Source organism: Condylura cristata, unplaced genomic scaffold (assembly GCF_000260355.1).
Source record: "Condylura cristata isolate star-nosed mole 26May11 unplaced genomic scaffold, ConCri1.0 scaffold00007, whole genome shotgun sequence".
NCBI lineage: Eukaryota > Metazoa > Chordata > Mammalia > Eulipotyphla > Talpidae > Condylura > Condylura cristata.
The window spans coordinates 25,308,047-25,327,536 of NW_004567108.1; positions in this window are offsets into that span (position 1 = coordinate 25,308,047).

Genomic DNA, 19,490 nt, shown 5'->3' on the forward strand with positions numbered 1-19,490 from the left:
GTTTGTTATTCTGATCAATTTGGTCTAACATTCACAGATGATCACTTTTATTTAAAGTGCTCTAATCCCTTTTCATTATTTCCATCCTTCTGCAATTAACAGAGAAATAACATAACATTTAGAAAGATCATAGGAGAGGCCTGATATGAATATGGACTCCTTTTTTTAGATATTTATTTATTTATGCGTACAGAACCACCCCAGAGGTGCAGGGGTGGTGAGAGGATCCACCAGATACAGAGTGGAGAGCAGAACAGGTTGATTGACAAAATACACTGTGAGGGGGGCAGTGGGCAGGTGAGGAGAACAGTGAGCAGGTCAGGAGAGGTCTGCCATGCTATGTGGATCACCTCCGGGGCTGGGAATCAAACTCATGCTGAAGTGGCTTTAGCTTCTTAGTGCTGTGCTTTAACCTGCTGTGCCACCAGGGAGGGACTGAATATGGACTCTTTTTAAACAAACATATTTTAGAGTATTAACATAGACGTAAGAAAGTTCACAGATGTTAAGTGTCCATTTTGATGAATTTTAACCAGCAAAAAATGATCGAACACAATGTGTAACCAACACTATATGAAGAAACAGGACCTTATCTGAATCAGAGATGTCCTCATGCCCAACTTTACCCCGTGAATCACTTCTAGCTTATTAGTTATGGATGAGTTTAAACTTTATGTGCATAGATTAAATTTCTATGTCTGATTTCTTAAGTTCAACATTGTTTGTGAAGTCTGCGTATATCCAACTGTAGCTTTTCTATTTCATTGCTATATTGTATTCCATTCAATCAACATTTAGCATATTTTGTTCATTCTAGTGATGAAGAACACTTTGATTTTATTTTTATCCACATTAAAGTGGTGTTTATACATAAATTGTACATATTTACATTCTTATTTTATGGGTGCTCTCTGGCATTTATGAATGCTTATGTCTTCATGTCTCTTGAAGAATGTATGCCTATATATCTTTGAGGAAGGTTCATAATGTACATGTGCACACATGTTTAATAAGCTTAGCCAAAAGTTTCCAAAGTGATTGGCTTAAAGGTTATATTCCTAGCAGCAACATGAAGGGTTTAGGTTACAGCAGAACTTGGACATTTTATTACATAAACCATAATTTGGATATTTAAATCAACCCAGGCATAATTTTCTTTCCTTCCAGTCATAAGTATGTATGTAAAGTAAAAATGGACAGATATGCATAAAAATGAAATTTCCTAAGGGTCATTAGATTTCAAAACTTGTTTAATGAAATATGATATTTTCTCAAATATTTGTTTATAAATGTTAATTATTTGATTCAAACAGAGCTAATGAATTATTCAAAGTAAAAATGAAATGGTTATCTTAATTAATTCTATTTATTTCATCCTGAGAATAACACACACACCTTTATCTCAATCTTGAACACTCACTCACCAAGTAAATAAGAGTCATTTTTAGTGTTCTACTAAAAGACCCAACAGGAGGGAAAAAACAATACATATTCATAAACAAACAAAATTAGAAGTCAGTGTGCTGAAAAAGGAGAGCTTGAAAAACACCATGATTTTAAGCTTTACAGAACATATCATTGTACTCAGTGTAGGAGGTGAAGACAAGAGGCAATTTATTCTGCAGCTGGTTTCGAAATAAACAGAGCAAAGAAAGATAAGGAGTGAAAGAGGGATAAATCCACCGGTAGCAGACTTGATGGACAGACAGGCTGCCATTAACAATGCTGTTGCCTTTGTAAGTACAGAGTGATGTGGAGATACCCTGGCATTTATACTGTAGACATGGTCCTTAAAGATTTTACACCTCCAATTCCTTAGAATTATCAGCTATCTCCAGCCTGTCAGTCAACCAAGCAATCTTAGATTTTTAGCTTGCAGGCCAGGCAGATTATTGACAAAGCAATCCAGGGTGATATAACACACCCTGACAAACAACAGTGAGGGGATTGTGTTTACCACTTTCACTGCACCAATTCAGCTAAATTAATTCTTAACACTGAAAGTGAACTTTCTCTTGATAACCATTCACATGCTACCTGTGTTGTTTTTACTGAGCGCTAGCTCCAGTGGAGGTGTAATAGTGTCCTGATGTAAGTAATTTCATCTAGTGGGGGACTAACAGAAGCAAAGAAGGTATCTGGCTCTGCAGCGAGAGGATTAATGAAGGGATCTGTAAATAAAACAATCTGTGTTGGAATCTAGCTAAGGGTTTGACTTAAAAACACAAAGGTAGGGCCCTCCCTGGTGGCTCAGCGGGTTAAAGCACATCACTAAGCAGCTTAAGCCACTTCAGCATGAGCTAGATCCCAGCCCCGGAGGTGACCCACATAGCATGGCAGACCCCACCAGACCCACCTGCTGCTCCCCTAAGCACTGCACTTCTCCAGTCGACCTGTTCTGCTCCCCACTGTCTCGGGTGAAGCCTCTCACCGCCCCCACACCTCTGGCCTGTACCTCAGTTTGGTACGCATAATAAATAAATCTTAAAAAAAAAAAAGTATGTGGCTTCTAGTTAGGTCTACCACTCTGCCCTGAATTCACACTTCATCTCCAGAGATGGGGTAGTGTACACAGTCTTCATTCTTCATTCAGACCCCCAAGTCTGGAAAGGAAAGCTAGCGAAGCAACAGCCGCAAAACAGAGAAGAAGAAGTACTTGACTAAATTTATCTGAGGTTTTTTTCCTTTTTTTCATTGTATTTTTGGCCAAGGCAGGCTTTCTTGTTGAGTAAAAAACTTTTAAATCCAGGCAGGGAGTGTTTGGAAGGGCAACAATAATTTTGAAGGCAAAAATATTGACACACCCTCAACATTAGTTATTGTTTTGGGAAATGCTAACATTCAGAGCTAATTTTGGGGCCTATGTTAATTTCAAAAACTATGTTCCCTATTAAATCACTTACAGAACATAAGTGCCATGTGCTATTGCTATGCTGAAATCATTTTACTGTTCTCATGGTTTGAATTTTTAAGCTAATTTTAATAGCATTAGGCTAAAACTCATGTTTTTCATGGAGATTTGTGTGTATGAAATCTGAACAAAGCTTTTTTTTATTTTTACATAAAAGCTTTGTACAATAAGATATAGGCAAACAATAATCTAATTAAGAGTTCTGATGCTATCAAAATTATAAGAAATATTGTATCTTTCAAATACTTTTGAAATATCTTGGGATGTATAGATGCAGATTGTTTAAATTTCATGAACTACACATGACTATTGGTTTTCTTCTAAACTAGAACTTGAGTATAACATATGTAAGTAGAGGTTTTATGAAAGACATGCATACATTTGTTTGAAATTCATATTTCGCACACAATCTTAACACAATGCATAGTTAAGAGTCACAGTAAACTAAAAATCAAAGAAATCAAGTAACTTACTAAATCTCATCCTCTTTCTATTTTTGGTGACATCTAGGATTTTTTGCTTGTGAATTTATCTTAGAGTCTGGTTTCTATTTTCCCTTTAAATCCAATCCACATTGATTACCTCCCAAACCCTGACCTTGCTTCTCTGTCTCATAAGTGCCAAGTTTATTGCCACTTCAAAGCTTTTATTTCTGCTGCTGCCATCCCTAGATCTATGCATGATTAGGCTCTTCACAGAAGGAGCTGGAATGTCACCTTCTCCAAGATACCTTTACTAATACCCTAATTAAAATGCCATCTTTCATTTTTCTTCTATTCACTTAGTCTGCTTATTTTATTTATGGCACATATCACTTCTCAAAAGTATATAAGTCATTAATCTGCTTGTTTATTTGCTACCTATTTTTCCTATTAGAATACTGAGCCCTCAATGACTTGGTCTATATCTTATCACTGGGGTGCATCTATCAATGAGTGGATATCAACAAATCTCTGGTGAAAGAAAACCAATTCTGGTAATGTCATTGGGAATATGGAAAGGATAAAAGATAAAAATATATATTCAACATAATTTAATGCTCGACTGTAAAGAACAAGACAGATAAAAGTCAAGATTACTACCTGGTTTCCATATTTGCTTAGGAAAGTAGGTAAAGCAATGCATACAACTTGTCTAGGGAAGATGTAATGCATTGACCTTTGGGTACATGTTGCAGAAGCAAAGAGACACCTATATTATTTTTATATAGAAGGAATTAAACAGTTTTTTTTTTTTTCAATTAGAGATCATTTTGGCTCCCAAGGGACATTTGTCAATACCTGGAGAGAGTTTCCATATCACAGCCTGAGGTTGCTACTGTCATCTAGTGGGGAAAGGCTAGTGATCATTTAAACATCCTGAAATGCAAAGGACAATTCCCTGCAAAAAAGAGCTAGCCAGATCTAAACATAATACTGAGAAAATATAAGTACAGACAGATTTGAAGCATATATTTGGAGATGGTTCATGAAATGAAGGTAAATAAATTATCCAAAAGAATAACAGCAGATAGGTAATAGCACTAATTCACATTTATCTAGCATTTACTATCTGTCAGGCATAGTTCTAGGCATTTTACATATATTACCTCACTTAATCCATCTGGGAAAAAAGTCATTATTATCATGATTCTACAGATAGAAACATCAAGGCACATTAAGTAAAGCAACTTACACAAAATTATAAAGCTAGATAATGGTAGAGCTAAGATACAAAACAGGTAATTAGATTCTAGAAGTCAGCTCTAGCTTTTGCAATGACTGTATATTACAGTAAAAATGAAAGAGAACCAATGGTAAACATATAAAAGACTGGACAGAGCCTCAGAAAGCAAGATGGAATAGAAAAAAATCCCAAGTATTTCTAAAACCAGCTAAACTATGGTGTCATGTGTGCATTGAGTAAAGATGTCACTGGAATTGGCCAATGATCATTGCTGACATTTGGAAGAACAAAATCAGTCAAGGACAGATTATATTTATGTAGGAAAAAGGTCTGTATGATTCTGAAAGAAATATATTGTGCAGTTGTAGGAGAATAACTTAAAGATGTTTTTAGTTAAACCACCTCAGTCTTGGAAAGCAAAAAATGAGTTAGCTTACTAAATATTTTGCAGTAAAATTTGATCTTTGAGTGTACAAAAGGGTTATAAAATCCCTTTTAACAATGTGGTATGTGTAAACATTATGTACATTTTTAAAAAGTGGAAGAAATGCTTACATGAATATGAGTTTGTAAAAACTCCAAAAATCCACTTTCTACAATTTTCTTTAAAGATTTAATAGATAGTTATACTACCTGAGACTGGATTTGCTGTGGACTATGATAAACTCTAACTGGCATTGGACTATCTCTGTTGGCTTCAAATTCATCGTTGAAATAACTGCTTATAGAATGAGGTAGATTAGAAGGTTGTCTAGGAAAATTGCCTGGATAAGTTCAAGCATATGGGAGTTGTTATGAGAAGTAAAAATAAAATTAGGGTTACAAACCCTCTCTGTTGGTGCAGCGGGTTAAAGCACAGCACTAAGAAGCTAAAGCTACTTCAGCATGAGTTCAATCCCTGCAGGTGAACCACATGGTACGACAGACCTCTCCTGACCCACATGCTGCTCCCCTCAGCAGTGTACTTCATCAGTCGCCCTGTTCTGTTCCCTACTCTGTCTCTGGTGAAGCCTCTCACTGCTCCTGCACCTCTGGCCTATACCCCAGTTCTGTATGAATAAATAAATAAATCTTTTAACTTAGGGTTACAGAGGATCAGGAATGGATGGGTCTGTGACTCAAAAATCTCCATTTTCATATTTTTTTCCCAATCAAAACTACCTAACTGAAGCATTATTATGTATTAACAAAATCATAACATCCATTAACTTTCCACTATTAAAATTATGAATAAACATCAGTTTAAAGTGGAGCTAGGTCCCTGCTACTTCAGGTGTTGTTCTCAGACAGGGTTCTCATCAGTTGCAGTGGGTATTACCTGTCAAAAAAATCACATACTCAAGTCTCACTCCAGACTCGCTGAATCAGTCTTTTTAAGAGGACGCTCTGTGATTCATATACCTATCACAATTTGATAAGAATTATGTAGAGTTCAGATTGTCATGCTTTGTTCTAAGCCATGGATCTTTCCTGTGAAATAAAATATTATGTACATAGACATCATATCCATGAAATTTTAATTTAGTTTCTCACCTCCATGGTAAACAGTGAGCTTTATGATTGACGATGGTCTCCTGCACAGGGTGATCTTACCTTAATTTCTGCATTTCCCTATTAATAGCAAACTGCCCAGAATATAGTATGCATTTCACAATGCCCACTTTTGAATAAACTATTTTCCTATAGTTAAAAGTGACACAAAGTGTGGCCATTCCATTTTCCAAAGATTAATTCCCCTTTGGTAGTAAATTTAAGTTTCATTATAGGCCAGACATTTTTAGACCATACTGAACATATTGACCAAATGATTCTCTAAGTTTTCAAAACTTGTCCAAGTTAACTTATTCCCTAGATTATATAGTTTGAACTTTACTGTTGATTTTAAAATGTGCTGCTATAGCAACTAAAGAGTAAAGCATATGCCAAATTACCAAGTTTAAAAAGTGTAGATTAATACTAATTTTTCCTAATAATGCATTTCATAATAGCTGTTATATCCAAATCTATATCATTTTATGGAAAGACCACTATTGAACGGCTTACTGCCAATGACTCATTGTTAAAGGTAATGATAATTTAATTTTCAGAATAGCTCTCAGGTTATGGGAACACTTTAGTGGTGGTAGATTTTGGAATTTTTATTAATATTTGCCTATATTTATTATATTTTGAACAATAAAATCACCATTTACATATAAACATATATATATAATAAAATGTAAAAATGGTATATTTCCTCACACATTAGTATCATAGATGCAAATATATAATCATTTTAGATATAAGTCTTCGTAAAGTGTAAGTGAAAATAAGATGTTTTTCTTTATGATTTGGTAACGTAGAGGAAATCTATGTAGCATAAGGTTAATCTAGGGGAAGTTTTCTATTATTTCCTACCTCTGCATAATTTTCTAGTGTGATCAGGAACAATGAAAAATGCTGTAAATCCTCTTAAAGCATTATATTCTTGAATCGATTACCAATGTTCACAAAAAAGGAAATTGCTGTATTGTAACAATGATAATTCGTATGTTTAATTATTAATAAGGATACAATGGCCGAGTTTGTAAAAATCTTTTCATAAAAAATTCTCAAAATAAATCTCTGTGATATACAGTAATGCGACTTCATCTTTGCTTCCAGCCGAGCAGCATAAACCCTTTCATTAGTACACGCCTTCACTTAAGGGGATTGCTTTAACAAAAGGATCCAGCACATCATTATGACTTTTAGAGTTAAGAGATGACTGTAGCAAAACAATAAATACCCCATCTTATTAAGATACATCAGTTATGGCAGGACTGAGCTGTTTTATATTTGGTTTCCACACAACGCATTTCAGTTCCGGCAGAAACCCAGGGAGGCACTCCAGAGAAACACATAATGAGGTCAGATGGAAAATCTTGTCTTGTTTCAGATATGAATTCAATCCATCCTTTCTTTCATGTGAGACAATATTCGCAGAAGGAACTGCTGCTGACATGTTTTAACTTCACTGACACTGAAAATCTTTTCTCCACAGTTGGTGCTTTTAACCTCCACCTAAAAAAAAAAAAAAACCTATGCAGAATAATATTATTAGAGATGGTCACATTAAAAAAAATCTGGTTATATTTGTTTGTTCATCCTTGTTAACATCCACTGCACAACTGTGTCAGCTAATTTTTGCCTTATAAAATATAAATAATGATAATCAATGCTAGTTGAGGCCATTTTTTCTTGTTGTTGCATCGTGTCTTCAAAGCCTCGTCTTGAAAATTGGACAGAAGAAGCTGAAAATATGATAGCGGGGAAGGGGATAAAGAAAAAAATAATGGTTTTATACTTTCAAAACCACAACGCCGGCATTTAGCTGTCATAAGGAAGTTCACTTTGAATCCAGCCCTAGATTGTTGCTATGTGGTTGTGTAAAGTCAGAACAATGTGTCAAGGTTTAGTCCCTATCTTTCAGGTAACTTTTTCAGAAACAACTAAAGAAATAACATTATTTGAATTAAAATTACTGATAATAAAATTTTATTTCCTCCCACTCTGTCTTTTTCTGCACATTAAATGCAACGTTGTGCCGAATAAGGAGAATCAGAGTAACCTGAGTTTGGGAATCAGATTGTTCATAAGAAAACACAGCAGCTACCTGGTGCAAACAGGTCCTTGTAAGAAATAAAGCATTATATGGACATATACTGTGATTGATTAATAATATCTTTACATATTATGTCTCAGAAAACAACTGTGTGTGAAACTTTTATCCTATAAAAACACCCTAGCAATACATTTCTTATGGAATTCCTACCTCATTTAACTTTATTGTGTTTTTCTTATTTTGTAAGAAGCATGTTCATAGGGATAGAGTAAAAATAAATGAAAACTTGGTAAATCAGATGGTTCCTACATTCAGCCTTACAATTGCAACTGAGCCATCAGGAAGCCAGTATTCTACATGGGCTCTGCCCTTTTGGAAACTCTGCTTCCTACTCTATTTTTAAAGAGAGAGAGAGAGAGAGAAAGAGAGAGAGAGAGAGAGAGAGAGAGAGAGAGGATGAAACTATGTTTTCTGAGGTCTTTTTTGAGAATTTATGCGTCATTAATCAATCCTAAAGGAGTCCTGACTCTAATGATAGATATTATGTGATTGGAAACCAACTAGGCATCATTTTTCCTAGACTACTTTCTGTGTGTGCAAGTTTCGGTGGTGAGTAACTTAATGTCTCTGCACCTTTTGAGAAGCTGTCCAAGACCTATTTCAAAGGAGAGATTTATGATCTCCTGAACAGTGTGCCTTATGTCTCAGAGAGAGTTACAAATCAGTACATGTTACTATCAATTCCTCTTGTCATTCTGAATATAATTTGGAAGATGACAGTTGTACTGAAAACCCATAGTATTTTTGACCCAATGATTTAGTTTGGATATCTGAATCTGTATAACAGCATTTTAACTTTTCATAGTGACTTAGAGTAAAAAAAAAAAACAACCACATAGCAACAATCTAGGGCTGGATTCAAAGTGAACTTCCTTATGACAGCTAAATGCCAAGGTTATGGTTTTGAAAGTATAAAACTATTATTTTTTCTTCATCCCCTTCCCCACTATCATATTTTCAGCTTCTTCTGTCCAATTATATATATAGCTACTATTGATTGGAGATGGACTGACTAGAAGAGGCAAATAATGTCTGGTAAGAAATCTAGTTTTAAATATATATCTTCTTAATATATATCTTTCTTTGTAATGAAGTACCAAATGTGAATATTCCCAGTGTAGACTTGGCATTCATGCTTAGTAAAGGCTGAATAAATGATATATGCTGATTACAATAAAGGCGATATTAATGAAGAGAATAATAGATACTAGAGAACACAAAGCACTTGCATTACTTACGATATGCTCACAAAAAAATGAATCAATTTTTACATGTTAATTATTTTCATTCCATTTTCTTTATCACATAAGTCACAGTATAAAATATTAATTTAAATAATATTTATATATATTTATGCATATAAGAACTGGAGTGTAGGTCAGAGGGACTGAGTCGGGGGGTGAGAGGATTCACCAAGGATAGAGTGGGGAGCTCATTTTTAACTGGATTTTTTTTTGTTATTGCGGAAAATTTTAAATATATTCTGGCTATTAAATTTTAGATGTCTATATAGCTATATTTAATATAGATATATAATATTCAAATATTTCTTCCCACTGTGTAGATTACATTTTCATTTTCTAAGTAATGTCCTTTGATGAAGTTTTTAATTCAGAATTTGTAACTTGTTATTTGATGCTCTTTTTTTTTTCTTTTTTGGTGTCACATCTAGAAACCCTTTGCCTAATTCACGATAAGGAAACTTTGTCCATAGGATTTTCTCCAAGAATTTCGTGGTTTTAACTCTCACGTTTATGTCATTGATCCATACTCAGTTTATTCTTTACACGCTGTGAGATAGTAGTCCAGATTCTTTTTTTTTTTTTTTGCAAGTGAAACTTCTTCTGTTACAGATTCATTTGCTAAGGAAACTACCCTCTCCACTTTTGAATGTACTACCTTTGTCAAAAATCAATTGACCATAGATTTTAGGGTCTATTATGAACTCTCAATTCTCTCCCATTGATCTATGTGTCTTTCCTATGCCTGTACCACAATGCTTTGATTGCCGAGGTTTTGTAAGTTTTGAAATTAGTGATTGTGACTCCTCTGAATTTGTTCTTTTTCAGGAACATCTGATTCTTCAGACACTGAAACTTCATATAAATTTGAGGGTCAGTTTTTCTATTTCAGAAGTAGAAGACCAGAATACTTACAGGAATTTTGTTGAATATGTAAATTTCTTTGGGTAGTATTGACATCTTAACCATAGCCCTGAACACAGATGCCTTTCCATTTATATAAGGATTTCATCTATTTTCACTATTTTGTGTGACTGATTTTCAATATACAAGACTGTTACCTCCTTGGATAGATTTATTTCTACACATTCTGACGTCTTATATGCCCTTTTTTTTTTTTTTTTCCAGTAGGATTGCTTTCTTGTTTTTTTCAGGCTATTCATTGCTGGTGAAATATAAAACTTTTTTGTGTTTTGATTTTGCAACCTGTCCCTTTGCTAAATACATTCATTAGCCTTTATAGACTTCCTGTGGATTCTCTATCTTTTCTTTTAATATATGGGATCATATCATGTGCAAATAGAAATATATTTACTTTTTCCTTTCCAGTATGGATGCCTTTTATTCCTTTTCCTTACCTAATTGATCTGGCTAGAACTTTCAGGAAAATATGGAATAGCTGTGGTGTAAGTGTGCATCTTTGTCTTATTCCTGATCTTAAGAGGAAAGATTTGAGTATATCACTACTGAGCTATGGGTTTTTCATAAATGCCTTTATCATGTGGAGATAATTTACTTTGATAGCTTGTCTCTAATCATGTAAGGATGTTGAATTTTGTCACATGCTTTTTTTTTTCAAATTAATTGGAATGATCATGGCTTTTTTTATTCGCTCTATTAAAGTAGTAGTATGTTAGAATGATTGATTTTCATTTAGTTTGAATCATCCTTCCATTTCTTGGATAAATCCTACTTATAATGTATAACACTATCAATATGGCTTTGAAATTGATATGTTAGTCTATGAGGAATGTTTTTATAGCTATATTCAGAAGGATGATTATTTGTATATCTTACTTTCTGTGACAAATTTATTTGGCATTGGTAGGAAGGTAAAGCTACCTTTATAGAAGGAATTAGGAAATGTTCCCTTTACCTTTTTTTTTTTTAAGAACTTGGAAAGGACTGGTATTAGTTGTACTATAAATATTTGACAAAATGTTCCAACACTAACATCTGATCCTGGATATTTGTTTAGTGGCAGATTTTTATTTTTTTTGAGTATTGCTATCCTATTAGTTATAGGTTTATTGCATTTTGAATTATTTTTCTTGATTCAGTTTAGGTGTTTTTTTTTTTTCTTTTTAGTTCACTTATAACACTATATGATTTAGGGGAATAAGTTCACAATTCTCAATTCTTCAGATTTGTGTCACCACACCACAACCACCACCAAAGCTCTCAATTTACCTATTTTATGTTTATTATTTAATTTATCATATAATTACAATATCCTCTTATAAACATTTTTGCTTCGATAAAGTTGGCAATGTCCTTAATTTCTTCTCTGAGTTTAGCCACTTTAATCTTTTTTACTTTATCAGTTTAACTAAAATGTTTGTCAACTTTTTATTTTCTATAGGAACATTTTTTATTTTTTCATTGTCTTTTTAAAAATTAGTTTTTTCATTTTGATAACTTTGTGTTTGATTTTCTACTTCATCAATGTGTAATGTTACACTACTGATTTGAAATCTTCTGTTTGAATGTGGGCATTTAAAACCATAAATTCCCCTAAACACTGCTTTTGTTGCATACCCTAATATGTATTATTTTCAAATATATCAAGGTATTTTTACAAATCTTCTTAATTTTCCTTGTGTTTTCTTCGAGTATATTGTTGTTAACACATGTGCGTTTACCTTGGACATACTTTTCGATTTTGCAGTTTAGAAAGAAAATACTAGCGATGAGTTCAATCTTTTAAAATGTATTGACACTTGTTTTGTGATCTAACAAGTATTCATTCCTAGAAAGTATTCCATGTGTACTTGGGAATGAAGATATTCACTGATAGCCCATGTGCTGCGCGTGTGTCTGTTCATCCACCTACCTGTTGTCTATCTGCCAGTTCTGTAATGCTGTTTATAGTATTATTTAAGTCTTTTATTTTTATAATGTTGTCCTATATAGATGTTCTATTATTAAACATGATACTTTGAAGTCACCTAATTTTTTGCAGAACTGTCTATTTCTCCCTTCTATTCAGTCAATAGGAAAGAATTCATATATTTTTGGGCTCTGTTGTTTGGTGCATTAGAATTACAATTTCAATATTCTCTTAATGATAAACCTTTTTATCAGTACATAATGTCCACATTTGCTTATAACATTTTTTAAAGTTATATATTTGCCTAGTATTCATATACCATTCCAGCTCTCATGTGGCTACATTAACATGGAATAATTTTTCTCCATTTTTTCCCTTTGATTTTCTTTAATCATTTTAAAACAGATATTTAAGTTAATGTTAGAACAATTACAAGTTGTGAGGAAAGTATAAAAATTTACTGTATGTTTCCTATCTGCACTCATGCACAGTCTTCCTAATTATCAATAACCATTTCCACTGGGTACATTTGTTACAATTAATGAACTTACATTTTCACATGAAAATCACTTAAAGTTCACAATTTACCTTAGAGTTGAGTCTTGGTGTACATTTTATGAGTTCTGACAATATATAATGACATGTATGATGGATCATTCTACCAAGTTGCCTTTTTATAGATAGTTTAGAGAACTTAATTTATTTTTGGTCATGTTACTTTAACATTACTTATCTTTCAAATTATGTTTACTGAAGTCAACATAGTTTTATGGTTGTACCTTTGGGAGTATAGATTTAAACATCTACAAATACTTTTTTTTTTTTGATTGGTGAGTTTAATTCACTCAAACAATATAATTACTGACTACACATGAGGATTTTCTTCATATATTCTATTCCTTTTTTGCAATTCATATCCTTGGTTATTGTCTTCTTTTCTGTTATGCTGTGTGTGTGTATTTTGTAGTAAAAACCCACATAGGCTATCTGAGAGAGAGACATCTGTAAAAAGGGGTCAGTTTGAAAGGGAAGGAATGAGACAAGAAAAGCAGTAATAAACATAGAAACTGCTCAGGCTGTTAAAAAACAAACATTCATTGGCTCATAATCATAACAATATGGATGAATAAATTGAAGGATTTTTATTTTATTTTTTAAATGATACTTACTTATTTTTGCATAGAACTCAGATATAAACCAGAGGTTGGGGGGAGGGGCTTGGGACAGAGGGTGAGAGGATTCATAAGAGACAGAGTGGGAGCAGAACAAACAGGTCTACTGAAATACACTCTGAGGGGAGCCTTGAGTGAGACAGGAGAAGTCCACTGCACCACGTGGGTCAGCACCCTAGGTGGAGATCCAACTCATTCTGCCCTGGAGAACCTTCACCAATGGTAACACTGTGACATAACCCTCAGCCATCAGGTAGTCCCTGAAGGATTTTTAAAAACAAGGTAGAGTTAGAGATTCCCTATTGTCCCAGGGGTTAAAGTCTCAGTACAATGAAGCTATCACCAGCCACTACAGCATGAGTTCAATCCCGTGTCAGGGAGCTAAACCACATGGTACAGCAGATCTCTCCTGCTTCACCTGGGTTCCCCCCAGCACTGTATTTCCATAGATCTGCCTGTTCTGCTCCCCACTCTGTCTCTGGTGAATCCTCTCAACTTCTGTAGCTCTTCCTGCACCACCCTTCTTGTATGCATAAATAAATAAATCTGTTTTTTTAAAGGTAGCATTACAGCACTATAAAACAACAACCCTTTAAAACAGGGTTTTAGGTTCAAGTTGATTAGTAGTGTTGTGTTTCTTTGGTTCAGATTAAGACAAAGACATGCCAGATTTTCAGTATTTTTAAATAATAAATTGCTATTAAGAGACTTTAAAAGAAATGGGCCCTCCCTGGTCGCACAACAGGTTGAAGTGCAGCACTATGAAGCTACCGGCCATCACTGCAGCACAAGTTCGATCCCCTGCCAGGTTGGTGACCCACATAGCACAACAGACCTCTCCTAAACTGCCTGCTGTTCCTCTCAGCAGTATGTTTCAGCAAATCTGCCTGTTCTGTTCCCCACTCTGTCTCTGCTGTATCCTCTCACTTTCCCTGCATCTCTGGCCTGCACCCCAGTTCTGCATAAATGAATAAATCTTTAAAAAAGAAAAAGAGAAGATATAACTTTTCGGTACTTATAGAAGGAAAGAAAGTGAATAAAAATTGGATAAAGTGAAATAAAGTCAGAAAAGGAGAACAAATATAAATATAAATTGTTATAGATCTACATGGATTTGAAAAACATATAAAATAAAAATAAATATGCTTCATCTTTCAATTATAATTCAAAAAAGCTACACCTTTAGAGAAAGTGAAATAAAGTGACTTGTATCATGATGTGTGAATTTTCACAGTAAAAAAAATAAAGTTAATTTAAATTATCAGATGAAATATACAATTGGGTTAGTTTTCCTTACTGATTTACTAAATCACAAATTAAGTGCTTTAAAACAACACAATCTTATCATCTATCTTACAGTTCTATAGGTCATGCATCCAACACAAATCTCACTAGAATTAAATGAAGGTTTCTATAGATGTATTTCTATTCTGCACACTTAAGGGAATTTAACAGTCCTTTCTTGCTTATAAGACTTCCCCTTCTTCTTGGTTCATAGTCTGTTCTAACCACCTTCAAAATCAACAATGGCAGGTTAATTTTTCTCATGCTACAATTCTTCGACCTTTCCTTTTTAGATTCTTTCTCTCTGCAGCAAAAAGTTTGCCTTCTTTTAAGGAATCATGTGAGGAGATTAGACCCATTCAAATATCCCATAATAATTATCCTACTCTGAGGTTCATACACCTCTGTCACATATGCAACGTTCCTCTTGCCACAGAGGTAACATTCACAGGTTATTACAACAATTAGCACATGGACATCTTTGGGACAATTATTCTGTATACTGTTGCCTTATTCTGCAATGAGAGAGCAAGAAAAATGTCATAACAGAATATTTGAAAGCAAAAATATAAAAAAAAAGATTTATTGGCCCAATACTGGCCAAAATAACATTGGTGTCACTATAATATTCTTATATAAAATATACTTTAATTTTCAAGTATTATTAAAGGAAAATATGTTTTCTCCATTTTACTGAGGCTATACTCTATGTAGAGGTCTTAGTTTCATCTGCTCACCTGCCTCACCAGGTCCAAAATCTTTCTCGCTCTTCTTCTCGCTCTTATTGATTGAATATAAAAACTCAAATCCAATTGATTAGTATCCATTTTCAGGCCCTTGTGCTTTTATTTATTTCATTTATGCTCAAACTGATACTTTATAAAAATGGTTGTACTGGCCCTTCCTGGTGGCACAGCTGTTAAAGCACAGCACTGAGAAGCTAAAGCTACTTCAGTTCTATCCCTGCCGGGGAGGTGATCCACATGGTGCAGCAGACCTCTCCTGACCGGCCAACTGCTCCCCTCAGCAGTATAGTCAGTCGGCCTGTTCTGCTCCCCACTCTGTCTCTGGTTAATCCTGTCATCACCCATGTACATCTGGCATGTACCCCAGTTCTGTATGCATAAATAAATAAATCTTTTTAAAAAAATGGTTGTACTACTTGACCTGCAAATTAAGCCAAAGTCAAACCTATTTTATGGATTGTGTTGTATTAAAAACATTTTTGAATGTAATTTACACTGACATACATAAGTTCCACAATTTAGGGACTAGAATGCACCAATTGCAAATGGAACAAGAGTTGTTTCAGAAGGTTTACGAAGCACAAGTTGAAAAAAAGATAATTTGCCGAAGCAGGCTGGTTTTAATTACGTAAGGTGGCCTCACAAATACTAATCAATTTATTGGTAAACATATTTTCAAGTATGGTTTATTTTCAGAGCATGGATCAAGTCACCATCATCAATTTTACAGATGTAAAAGGGAGAAACTGTTACACTGATAATACCTGAGTGATAGACAACCTATTATGAGAACATATGTGGGACATATAACAGAATGGTTAAGAGCCTTGACTCTGAAGTCAGAGAGCCTATATTCTAATTTTGATTACTTCCCTTATTATCAATGTGACCTTGGGTTAGTTACTTAATTCTTAATGCCTAAATTTCTACACCTGTAAAGTGGAATTATAATTGAATCTGACTCAGAGGGTTGCTATGACAATTAGTAATGTTACTACTTACAAAACACTGCTTGCTAAATAAGTACAATGTAATTCAATCCTTTAAGAACTCTCACCAGAACCACAAATAGCAGCTTTGTTAATATAATACCTACTACTCAGCACTGGCAGACTTAAGAGTAGCAGGAAATGCTTTCAATCTATATATTTAAGTGTATGTAAATCTTATCCTCAAAATGACATAAGTACCTTATGAAAATTAGAAATACCCAATTACTACCCTGTGTAGTAGTAGATACAATAGACTTCACCAATTCAAAGATTAGGGTTTATCTCATAAGGAGAACTTAACAGTTCAGGGCATGTAAAAGGAGCAATCACTGTAATAAGTCTATGGCATATTCCTCTACTCTTTTAATGTTTGTCAGGTGCAATAACTGTACATATAAAGAGTAAAGAAAAGTGGGTGCAAACATATGCAAAGTCTTCTCATTAAATTACTTAACTTACTATAAAGACTGAGGTATTTATGGTCTAGGAAACAATGTTTCTTCCACACTACAAGGAGAAAAACTGAATATCACATTTAACATAAATTTTCAGGACAGGTATATTGTATGAAGAGTCATATAGTAATGAAAGAAAACACAAGGTCATTAAAGTCAGGAAGAATAATGTATGGTTAGAAGAGATTTTTCCAGGGCACAGCAAACACCATCTGTGACAATGCAATGGCAACATCAAATGCTTGAAAGTGGAGGTTTGGGGTTCTCTTGCTAGAGCAACAGGTTAAAGCACAGCACTGTGAAGCTGTCCAAGCCACTGCAGCACAAGTTTAATCCCTGGCCCAGCCTGGCAGCTGAACCACTTGGCACAGCGGACCTCACCAGTCTTGCCAGCTGCTCCCCTCAGCAGTGTACTTCACAGATCTGCCTGTGCTGCTCCCCACTCTGTCTGGTGAATCCTCTCACGCCCCCTGCACCTCTGACTGTACCCCAGCTCCTGTATGCATAATAAATAAATCTTTTAAAAAATAAATAAAAGAGTTGGTACAGGTGTTTCAGTAACATTCAGCAGCTTCATCAAAACCATGAACACCCCTAGTATTAAATAAGCAATGAGACAGCACCAAGTTGAATATCATCAAGTTGAATGAACATTCCTACATGCCGTCAACTACTAAAATATATTTGAAGATATCTCTATTATAGCTATTTTGATAAGACACTAAGTCTTGAATATCAAATATGTCGGTTGCTTATAAAGTCAAGGAAGATAGCAGAGTCCTCATGAATCAACCTGATGCTTTAAATGGTACCTAAATTTAAATATTTTAAGTAAAATCTCTCATAATCTACTCACCTAATGTTTTATTATATTTACCATGCTCTTATTGGTACTGTTGAATTGTAAAAAAATTTTGGAAAAGAAATTTCAAATCTCAAACCACATGTATTCTGAGAACTGTAAAACTGGGATGCAGAAATAACACACAAAAGGAAATGCAGCAATAAAATCATAAATGTTATTAATAATGATGCATTTTATATCAAATGAGGTAAGATTTATTTTCTTTCTGAGGCTTAAATTTACTTCATTGTTTATTTTACCATTGTTTATTAAGCTTTGACTTTATACTAATTTTACTGCTAGGACTGAAAATATAAAGTAATAAATACCTCTGACCTCAGTTCAAGGAACTTAAAGGCTAGTCTAGCTCAATGGTATAATAAATATCCTACTGTAAAATTTAAAAATTGTTAAAATAAAGGGAATGCATATTCGGCTATGAGGGTGGAAGGTGTGGAACCAAAAAAAGCATCTAAGCAACTTGAAGTCAAGAGGTGAAGGAAGTACAAGAAGTGATCTACATCAGGGGAAGAGGAGGAGCAGATTTCTTGTAGAAAACTATAAATGTATGATCATATTTCCAAGAAAAATGATGGAGTTAACAAGGAAGCTGGAAACAGAAGGAAGGATCTGATCTTCTAAGCACTATTCAGCAATTGTGATTTTATCCCATTGGTAATAGTGGAGACCTGTATGTGGAAAATAAAGCCTGATGAAAACAATGACATATGTATGAGGCATATATTTACAGTGTGTAAGGCCATAAAATGCTTAATGGAAATAATGCTGTATGAAAATACTGAATATATATGTGTACGTGTGTTTGTATATGGTATGTTTGCTTTAGTCATTTTATTAAACAAGATACTGTATAGCTAGCTATAATGCTAACAGTATCTTATAACAGGTGCCTATAGCTACAGAGATAGAATGGTATTATGTTGTCAGAATGATCCTAAAGTTTTTTCTAATCCCACAACGAACAGAGTGAATCACAGTTTTCAGACAACTTTGTATGTATAGAGATTACCTAATGAGCATAGTAGTATAAATCTAGGCAATAAAACAGCTCTTTGTATGGGTCGTTTTTATACTCATAAACTATTAATCTTAAGAGTAGCTTTGCTTTAGAGATTTATGTAAATGCGTATTTTATCTAGGTTTTTGAAGTTTAAGTCAAGAAAATTGAGCTCTGTACAAATAGCCCTGTTCCCACCACTTATAAATATCTGCACATGTCAACATCTTTCAATTCAAGAGTTTTTCTATGAAGCATCTCTTGATTTATCTAACTGGTTGTTATCCCTTTACTTCTCTTAAAAAAATATATATTTGATTGTAAAATTTTAAATTTGTACTGAGGCAGCATAGTCATAAGTTAGATACCACATTGAAATATTTATTTTTCAAAGAAAATAATCAAAAACTAATTAGTGTTTCTCTGCAGGAGGCACCTTTTAGGGAGAAGATAGCATTGTCCTATACATTTCAGGGCATCTAGCTTTTTATGATACCTCAGGAACTGGATAACTGTAACTTCTCTAAGTCTTTGTGGAAACTAAAGTAACTTCCCTTGAGAATCACTGTGTTGGATATTCTGACATTCATAGGAAGGGTTTGAAAATGGTAAAATATGGAGAAACCAAACAAAGGGTCTGATAAAGACATGCTTAAAAACTAACCCTTGACTATTGACTACAGAACTGG